This window comes from Chenopodium quinoa, unplaced genomic scaffold, assembly GCF_001683475.1.
Source record: "Chenopodium quinoa cultivar QQ74 unplaced genomic scaffold, ASM168347v1, whole genome shotgun sequence".
Classification (NCBI taxonomy): domain Eukaryota; kingdom Viridiplantae; phylum Streptophyta; class Magnoliopsida; order Caryophyllales; family Amaranthaceae; genus Chenopodium; species Chenopodium quinoa.
The window spans coordinates 2,613,553-2,622,458 of record NW_018742204.1 but is presented as its reverse complement, the minus strand read 5'-3'; positions in this window follow the sequence as shown (position 1 = coordinate 2,622,458).

Below are 8,906 nucleotides of genomic sequence, written 5' to 3'. Positions count from 1 at the left end.
AAACTTTTGGAATAATGCTCATATTTGGATTCGAAACGTGAATGAATGTGTGTGGAATATCTATTTCTACTTAAGCCAGTGATGAATACACAGTTTGAGTCTATTGTTGATCAATGTAGACGAGTCTAGGCGAAGGTAGTTGGTTAGAACACTTTTTTAATGTGAAACTCTATGCCTTTGGGCTGTGGTAAGATGGAGTCGCTTCCCATTTGTGGATTTGATCCCCTTAATTGGTAGTTGCTTTGTTTTTGAATCCCGTGAGGTTTTATTGTTCTAGCTTTCATCATTCTTCTTGAGTGGCATATTTGGATCCTTGATTACGCATGTTTCGATCTTTGTGTTGACTTGTAGCTCGCAAGACCGACTTGAAACTTTTAAGGGAGGAAGAGGGCACCTTTTTCATTTTTCTTATTTTGTTCCTTTTGTTTTGTTACAAATTGATTTTCTTTTTACATCATCTTACTTGCTAACCATGTTGAGCTTTAATTCCATTCTTGGTTAACCGTGTTACAAACCCGATGGCCAATGTTTTACCAACCCTTAGTTGTGAAGCGTTTACCTAGATAGGTTTGTTGAGCTTATTGTTTACTAATCAAGAAATAAAGTTTGATAGTTGGTTTGAGCAGGTGTGAAAGTGAGCCTAATTGTAAATATGTAATGTGAAAGTCATTTTGCCATCAAAAAAAAGGAGAAAAAAAGAATTCAAAAAAAAAAAGAGAAAAAAGAATTTAAAAAGAAAAAAAAGAAGAAGAGAAAAGCCGTCCGAATTGTGAAAAAGGCAAGGACACATAAATAAAGTTTTGAAGTTTGAAAGAAGTCATTTGAGTGTGTATTATATGGATAATTTGGGATGTGTAAGAATGTGAATCAATGAGATTGTGGAAAGTGAATTACATCTTTTGAACTATTGTTTTTGAGAATTGTGATTCTTGCGCTTCATTTAGGAATTAACCCCACTTTTTAAATTGTTTTCACCTACCTTACCCATTTACAATACATTACAACCCTTTAAGACCCTTAAACTTTAGAGGTGTTCGGTTTTCAAACGGTGGAGGAAGATACCTTTCAACCCTATGGAAAGATTATGCGTAATCGAGATGTCGGGATACCTTTGTTATTTCCTCAAAATATCACTTTTTCCGGTTCCTTTGAGGAATCACGAGGGGCCAATTAGGGTGGTGATTTGAAGCAAAAGGGGAGGACGTGGCCGGTTTGGTTGGGTTAAGAGGGAAGCATGACTTCTTTGTTCTCTATGCTTGGTTTAGGTTTTGTTTGCATTTTGATCAACGATACCTTGGATTGTGTGTCTCGTTGCTTGTTTGAGTGAGTTTTCATTCCGTGAATGGTTGTTCTAAGTAGGATCCATTGACTTCATTCCGTGCTAAATTGGATTTATATGTAATGGCAATAGTTTATTTGATCCTGTGTGTGTATCCCTTAGTTTTGCTCGAGGACTAGCAAAAGTGTAGCTTGGGGGATTTTGACAAGCGCACATTAGGGCGCGCTTTAAGGCATATAAATGGGTGATTTTGGATGTATTTAGGCCCGTTTTGTTCGTTTATTGCCTTGTTACACTCGTTTCCTTCATATTACGTGCTTCACGGGTTTCGGTCTGTTTTTGGTGTGTTAACAGGTATAGTTGACCAAGTTATGTCGAGTCCCGAACCATTCGTGTGTAATCAGGCTATTATTGATCCTAGTCCACCAAGCTAAGACTTTGCTGCGGTTCTCAAGGCCTTGAAAGGCAAGTCAAGTAGCAGGCAAGGCAGAACAGTTCACAAATATGACACCTGTTCACTATTTTGCTCATAACTTTCGGTATACAAATGATATTGGAGTGATTTTAATTGCATTGGAAAGAAGACTTGAAGAGCTTTCCAACGATATATTGCACGCCTCAAACGGAGCTCCAGATAAGAAGTTGTGACTATTTTAAGAAGACCAAAGTGCCTGCAACCTTCCTGCCTATGCTTGCACGGCCGTGCCAGGCATTAGCACGGCCGTGCCATTTTCCAGATTCAGCACGGCCGTGCCAGGCATTAGCACGGCCGGGCCAAATTCAGCACGGCCGTGCCAAAATTGAATATATTGCGGATCAGCTACTGCCATGCTTGCACGACCGTGCCACTTTCTAGCACGGCCGTGCTGATTTACGAAGGGCAGCCTGCGCAATTGCTTTCTAAATTAAAACATATATATATATAACCCTATTGTGAGGGTTAAGGGGGGGGGGGATTTAGACAGTTTTAGAGATAGTTTTTGAGAGCCTTTGTAGAGAGTTATTGGAGAACGTTCTTAGTATTAGAGATTCATTAGTTTTCTTAGAGATTATTCTAGCGATTTTTGTTTTCTTGGATTGATTTGAAGCAAGATTTGTGAAGATTCTTTGTATTATTCATTGTTGACGGATATCAAAGTTCTGAACTTTTCCATTGATTCGCATCAATACAATTGGTATTATCCATTCTTGTTTATTAATCAAGCTTTATTATTCCTTAATCAGAATTCATGTTTATATCTATTATGCTTTTGGAATTCATTATTTCTTTGATTATGAATATGTGTGAGTAGTCTCCTAGCTAGGGTTTCGGGATGAAACCCGGCCTAGGTAACCTATGTAATTGAGGATTGATTTTGATAAGCGGATTGTGATTAAATTTATTATATGCGATTGCATGTTAATTCATTATAATAGGAGTAGCTAACCTAGAATCTTGAATTTGATTGCATGATATCCTTGATTTGAACAAGAGATTGTGAATTGAGTATTTCATTGTTGAATGTGGTTTGATTATGTATCGAGTAATGTTAAATGCATGAGAAATCCAAGCTTAATTTTTCCCGTTGTCTTCCTACCTCATGATATTGATCAGACATATAGTCTTTGCATATCCCGTTTGTCTCTGTGATTCCTTGTTGCGTAGTTACCAATGGTTTGGTGAATTCCCGTCTTCCCTAGTGTCTTAGTTTATCTGGTTTATCCCATCTTATTAGTAGTATTTTAGAACACCATTTTCCATTGATTTCGAACTAGCTTAGGTTTAAGATTGATTTGCAATTACTCTCGTTCCTCGTGGACCGAACCTTTATTTGCCATTGTACATGGTTATAGGGTGTTCGTATAAGTATTGTTTGATTGAGAGTTAGATTGTAGCGACCGATTTAACCCTCGTCAATATGACAAGACGCGCAAATAATAATAGATCGCCAATATTTCCCAAAATACCCTTAGCATCGGAGTGCCCCGAGAATCCGAGTGCTAGGTGCAAAAATGTCCTAGCATAGGTGGTGCGTGCTAGCGCACCATAGGGCCGTGTACTAGGGGAGCAAGTGGGAGCATATGGAAAGCAAGTGGGGTGACTGGGTGAGTGACATGTGGCACAAGGAGAGTATTGAGTAGGGAGCAAGTATGGTCCCCTTCTCTTCATGTGGTCTTCACCACCTTTACATATGATAATGCCACTTGTAGATTTATTATTAGTTTGCTTATTTATTTTAATATAGCTTTAAAATAAATTGTGTAATTTTATGACTCCCACATTGATGGGATAGAAATTCCCACTCTCACTCTTGCCTATAAATACCCATCCTGGCTTTTTGGAAAGAGTGCTTGATTAGGAGTTCAATAGAGCATTGCATTAGCAAAAACTCTTAAACTCACATAATACTCAGGTTTTGGTCGGACCTCGCAAACCATGAGGTAACGGACCTAAAATAAGCTCTCGCGTATTTTCGAAGCTTAAAGCTTTCAAGTAAGAACCCGACATTGAGGGCGAAGCACACGACAAAGGTAAATTCTTATTTTATCCTTTTATGTTTATTTGTTATGCTTTATGGTTTAATTAATTGCGAGAGGTTCTTTTGGTCGGGGTTGTTTTCGCGATAAGTTGGACTTACCAAACCCCAACACCCCTTCGGGCTAATAAGCCCCTTAGATGGGCGATGATGTTCCTGACGCCCCTTAGGGCTAATGAGCCCCTTGGATGGACGATGATGTGTCTCACGCCCCTCAGGGCTAGTGAGCCCCTGGGAAGGGTGATAACGTGTCTAACACCTCTTAGGGCTAATGAGCCCCTTGGATGGCCTATGATGTGTCTGACGCCCCTTAGGGCTAATAAGCGCCTTGGATTGGTGATGATGTGTGTGACACCCCTTAGGGTTAATGAGCCCCCTCTAGATAGGCGATCATGGAAAACTTAGATGCATTCGGCCCATCGAAATTGCGATAAAAGGATTCTAGGATGGTGAAAATGCCATTTTGCTCATTACGGTCTCATTTTTAGGCATGTCTTGAAACGGTACGTGCTCGGATAACCCCATACTGAGCCCCTAGGGTGGGCGATGATATAATTGACGCTTTCTAAGAGCCCCTTGGGTGACAAGTGCCTGTGAAGAAACGTGTAGACTTATGTATTTGACGTATCATCAATCAAGAAACGAATTGTTATGGCTAACTTATATATACTTGTATTTATTGTTATATTTGACGCCCTTAGGGGCGGCCGCGCCGCTTGGGGGGGTTACATATGTTTAGTACCCCTTCGGGAAAATGAGCCCCTAGGATGGGTGATGATGTGCCTGACGCCCTTTAGGGGTAATGAGCCCCTTGGATGGGCGATGATGTGTCTCACGCCCCTTAGGGCTAATGAGCTTGTTGGATGGGCGATGATGGGTCTCACGCCCCTAAGGGCTAATGAGCCCCTTGGATGGGCGATGATGTGTTCGACACTTCTTAGGGCAAATGAGCCCCTTGGATGGGCGATGATGTGTCTGATACCCCTTAGGGTTAATGAGCCCCTTCTAGATAGGCGGTCATGGAAAACTTTGATGCATTCGGCCCATCGAAATTACAAAAAAAGGCCTCTAGCATGGTAAAAATGCCATTTTTTCTAATTGTGGTCTCATTTTTAGGGAATTCTTGGAACGATACGTGCTCGGATCACCCCATAATGAGCCCCTAGGATTGGCAATGATATAATTGACGCTTTCTATGAGCCCCCTTGGTGACAAGTGTCTGTGAAGAAACATGTAGACTTATGTATTTGAAGCAACATCAATCAAAAGATAAATTGTTATGGCTAACTTATGTATAGTTGTATTTATTTTTATGTTTGACGCCCTTTGGGGCGGCCGAGTCCCTTAAGGAGCCGATATATAATTGGGGCCCCTTCAGGCTAATGAGCCCCTTTGATGGGCGATGATGTGCCCGACGACCCTTAGGGCTAATGAGCCCCTTCAATTGGCGATGATGTGTCTCACGCTCTTTAGGGCTCCCCTTGGATGGGCGATGATGTGTCTCACGCCCCTTAGGGCTAATGAGCCCCTTAGATGGGCGATGACTTATCAGACACCCCTTAAGGCTAATGAGCAACTTGGATGCGCGATAATGTGTTTGACACCCCTTAGGGTTCATGAGCCCTTTCTACATAGGCGCTTATGGAAAACTTTGATGCATTTTTCCCACAGAAATTGCAAAGAAAGGTCTTTTCCATAGTGAAAATGCCATTTTTCTGATTACGGTCTTATTTTTAGGCATGTCTTGAAACATTTCTTGCTCGAATAACCACATAATGAGCCCCTAGGATGGGCGATGATATAATTGACGCTTCTAAGAGACTCTTGGGTGACAAGTGTTTGTGAAGAAACATGTAGACTTATGTATTTGAAACAACATCAATGAAGAGACAAATTGTTATGGCTGACTTATGTATACTAGTATTTGTTGTTAGGTCTGACGCCCTTTGGTTCGTCCGACCCCTTGGGGGGGGGGACGCAAAATATGTTTGGTGCCCTTTCGGGCTAATGAGCCCCATGGATGGGCGATGATGTGTCTCTGATATGTCCATTTTACATAGTGTTTTACCCCCGTCCCTTGGTCGTTATTAATAGTGTTTTTAGCTCTTTCGGGCCACTTTGATTACTAATTTGTGTGTTCTAGTGTTTTCGTAGTTTTAGATATACTTTACATGAAATTGCACTCTTAGAGCATTTTCCCAGGCTTTATGGATCAATTCCGGAAGCTAGAAGGACACGACCACTTTTGGAGACCAGGATCGGTGATAGCCGATGATTAAGGGCTCGGTAATCGGGATACCGAGGTATATGGAACGAGTGATCAAGACCCTAAGTGGATATCCGGATTGGGCCAAAGAAATAAGCCCAATCGAGGCTCTGAGCCTCGAGGTGAAGCAAAGGGCCCGATCGGGCAAGCTTAGCTTGATCGGGCAAGACGCACAAGAGTGTGCATGTGCGTGGCCAAAGGCGCGCCGATCGGGTGAGCTGCTAGCCCGATCAGGCGCGTGTTTCTGGAAGGGCTCTTTTGTCGAGCAATTAGTTTCTAATTAGGAAGTTGTTTAGAGCTTTGTTTAAATACGTTTTAGGAAGATTAATTTCACTTATCTTCTTTCTTAGACTTTTTCTCTCTACTTAGGATCTTTTCTCTCTCTTAACTTTTCTATCAACTCTTGTTCTTGATTATTTTCCATTAATACTGATTAGTTTGGTAACGATTTCTCTTATCTTAATCTTAATTATTTACATTATTCTTTTTATCATGTCTTGCTTTATTGCTTTGATTAGTTTAATTTCTACTATATGTGAGTAGTTTATTTCTAGGGTTTATGGGGATCCATAAATAATATGAAGGGGTAATTTGTTATTGTTAAATATCAATGCTAGATTAATTTCCTATTGATTGATTTAATGCTCTATGACTAGATTAGGCTTGATCTTTTATGCATGAGTTTGACAACATTGATTCGAGATTCGACATATGAGAATTAATGTTTAGGTCTAGTTTCAATAGGCAGGTTAATTTATAAATGGTTAAGACGAGATTCGAGAGATGAGATTTAATCCCGGTAAATTAATTATGTGATTGTAATACGTAGCGAAAGCCCTTTACAATCTGGTTAATTGATGCATTGATGATTGACTATTATTGATTATTGGTATTGCATGATAATTTCTTATTGAATTATTTTAACTATTTACAATTGCGGCTTGTAAAAGTATAGCAATATTAAATTGATGAATCGAGCAGATGTTGATTTGATATTAAAGGCTATTTTCAATAAGAACTTAGATCTAGTAAATTGCGAAAGCCTGTTAGATCTATGGTGATTAATAAATTGCGAGAGCCTAAAAATTGTGTTATTTATGCAATGTTAATGATTGATTACTATGTTTTACCCTGGAGTATTATTTATTGGTGAACCTATACCCTAGATCCTTTCATATATTGTTTTCTCTCTATTCTCAATCTTAGTAGTTTAGTTTCTTGTTCAAATATTAATATTGGTTACTTAGATAATTTAGATTATAATAATTAATTAGGAGTAAAAAGACTAGTTTCCCTGTGGAGATCGACCCTACTTCCCTATCTACTTTAGTTAGAGGACTTAGGAATTATTTGTGATTAGGGGATACGACTTTACCCTATCAGTCTCACGCCCATTAAGGCTAATGAGCCCCTAGGATGGGCGATGATGTGTCTTACGCCCCTTAGGGCTGATGAGCCCCTTGGATGGGCGATGATGTGTCTGAAACCCCTTAGGGTTAATGAGCCCCTTCAAGATAGGCGATCATGGAAAACTTTGATGCCTTTGGCCCACCAAATTTGTGAAAAAAGTCCTCTAGCATGGTGAAAAGTCCATTTTTTCTGATTACGGTCTCATTTTTAGGCATGTCTTCTAATGGTACGTGCTCGGATCACCCCATAACGAGCCCCTAGGATGGGCAATGGTATAATTGATGCTTTCTAAGAGACTCTTGGGTGACAAGTGATTGTGAAGAAACAAGTAGACTTATGTATTTGAAACAACATCAATAAAGAGAAAAATTGTTGTGGCTAACTTATGTATACTTGTATTTATTGTTATGTTTGACTCCCTTTGGGGCGACCAAACTCCTTCGGGGGTGGGGGAGATACATGTTTGGTGCCCTTTCGGGCTAATGAGCCCATTAGATAGGCGATGGTGTGCCTGACGCCCCTTAGGGCTAATGAGCCCCTTGGATGGGCGATAATGTGTATCACGCCCCTTAAAGCTAATGAGGACCTTTGATGGGTGATGATGTGTCTGACGCCCTATAGGCCTAATGAGCCCCTTGGATGGGCGATGATGTGTCTGACACCCCTTAGGGCTAATGAGCACCTTGGATCGGCGAATGATGAGTCTGACACCCCTTAGGGTTAATGATCCCCTTCTAGATAGACGATCATGGAAAACTTTGATAAATTTGGGCCCACCGAAATTGCAAAAAAAGGCCTCAAGTGTGGTGAAAATGCCATTTTTATATTACGCTCTCATTTTTAGGCATTTCTTGGAACGGTACATGTTCGAATCACACCATAATGAGCCCCTAGGATAGGTGATTATGTAATTGGCGTTTTGTAAGAGCCTCTTGGGTAACAAGTTTTTGTGAAGAAACATGTAAACTTATGTATTTGAAGCAACATCAATCAAGAAACTACTTGTTATGGCTATCTTATATATACTTGTATTAATTGTTGTATTTGACGCCCTTTTGGGCGGTCGAGTCCCTTTGGGGGGGGGGGGGGGGTTGGTGATATATGTTTGGCGCCCCTTCGGGCAAATGAGCCCCTTGGATGGGTAATGTTGTGCCTGACGCCCTTTAGGGGTAATGAGCCCCTTGGATGGGCGATGATGTGTCTCACGCCCCTTAGGGCGAATGAGCTCCTTGGATGGGAGATAATGTGCTTGACGCCCCTTAGGGCTAATGAGCCCCTTGGATGGGCGATTTATGTGTCTGACACCCCTTAGGGCTAATGAGCCACTTAGATGGGCGATGATGTATTAGACACCCCTTAGGGTTCATGAGCCCGTTCTAGATAGGCGCTCATGGAAAACTTAGATTCATTCTTCCCACCGAAATTGCTAATAAAG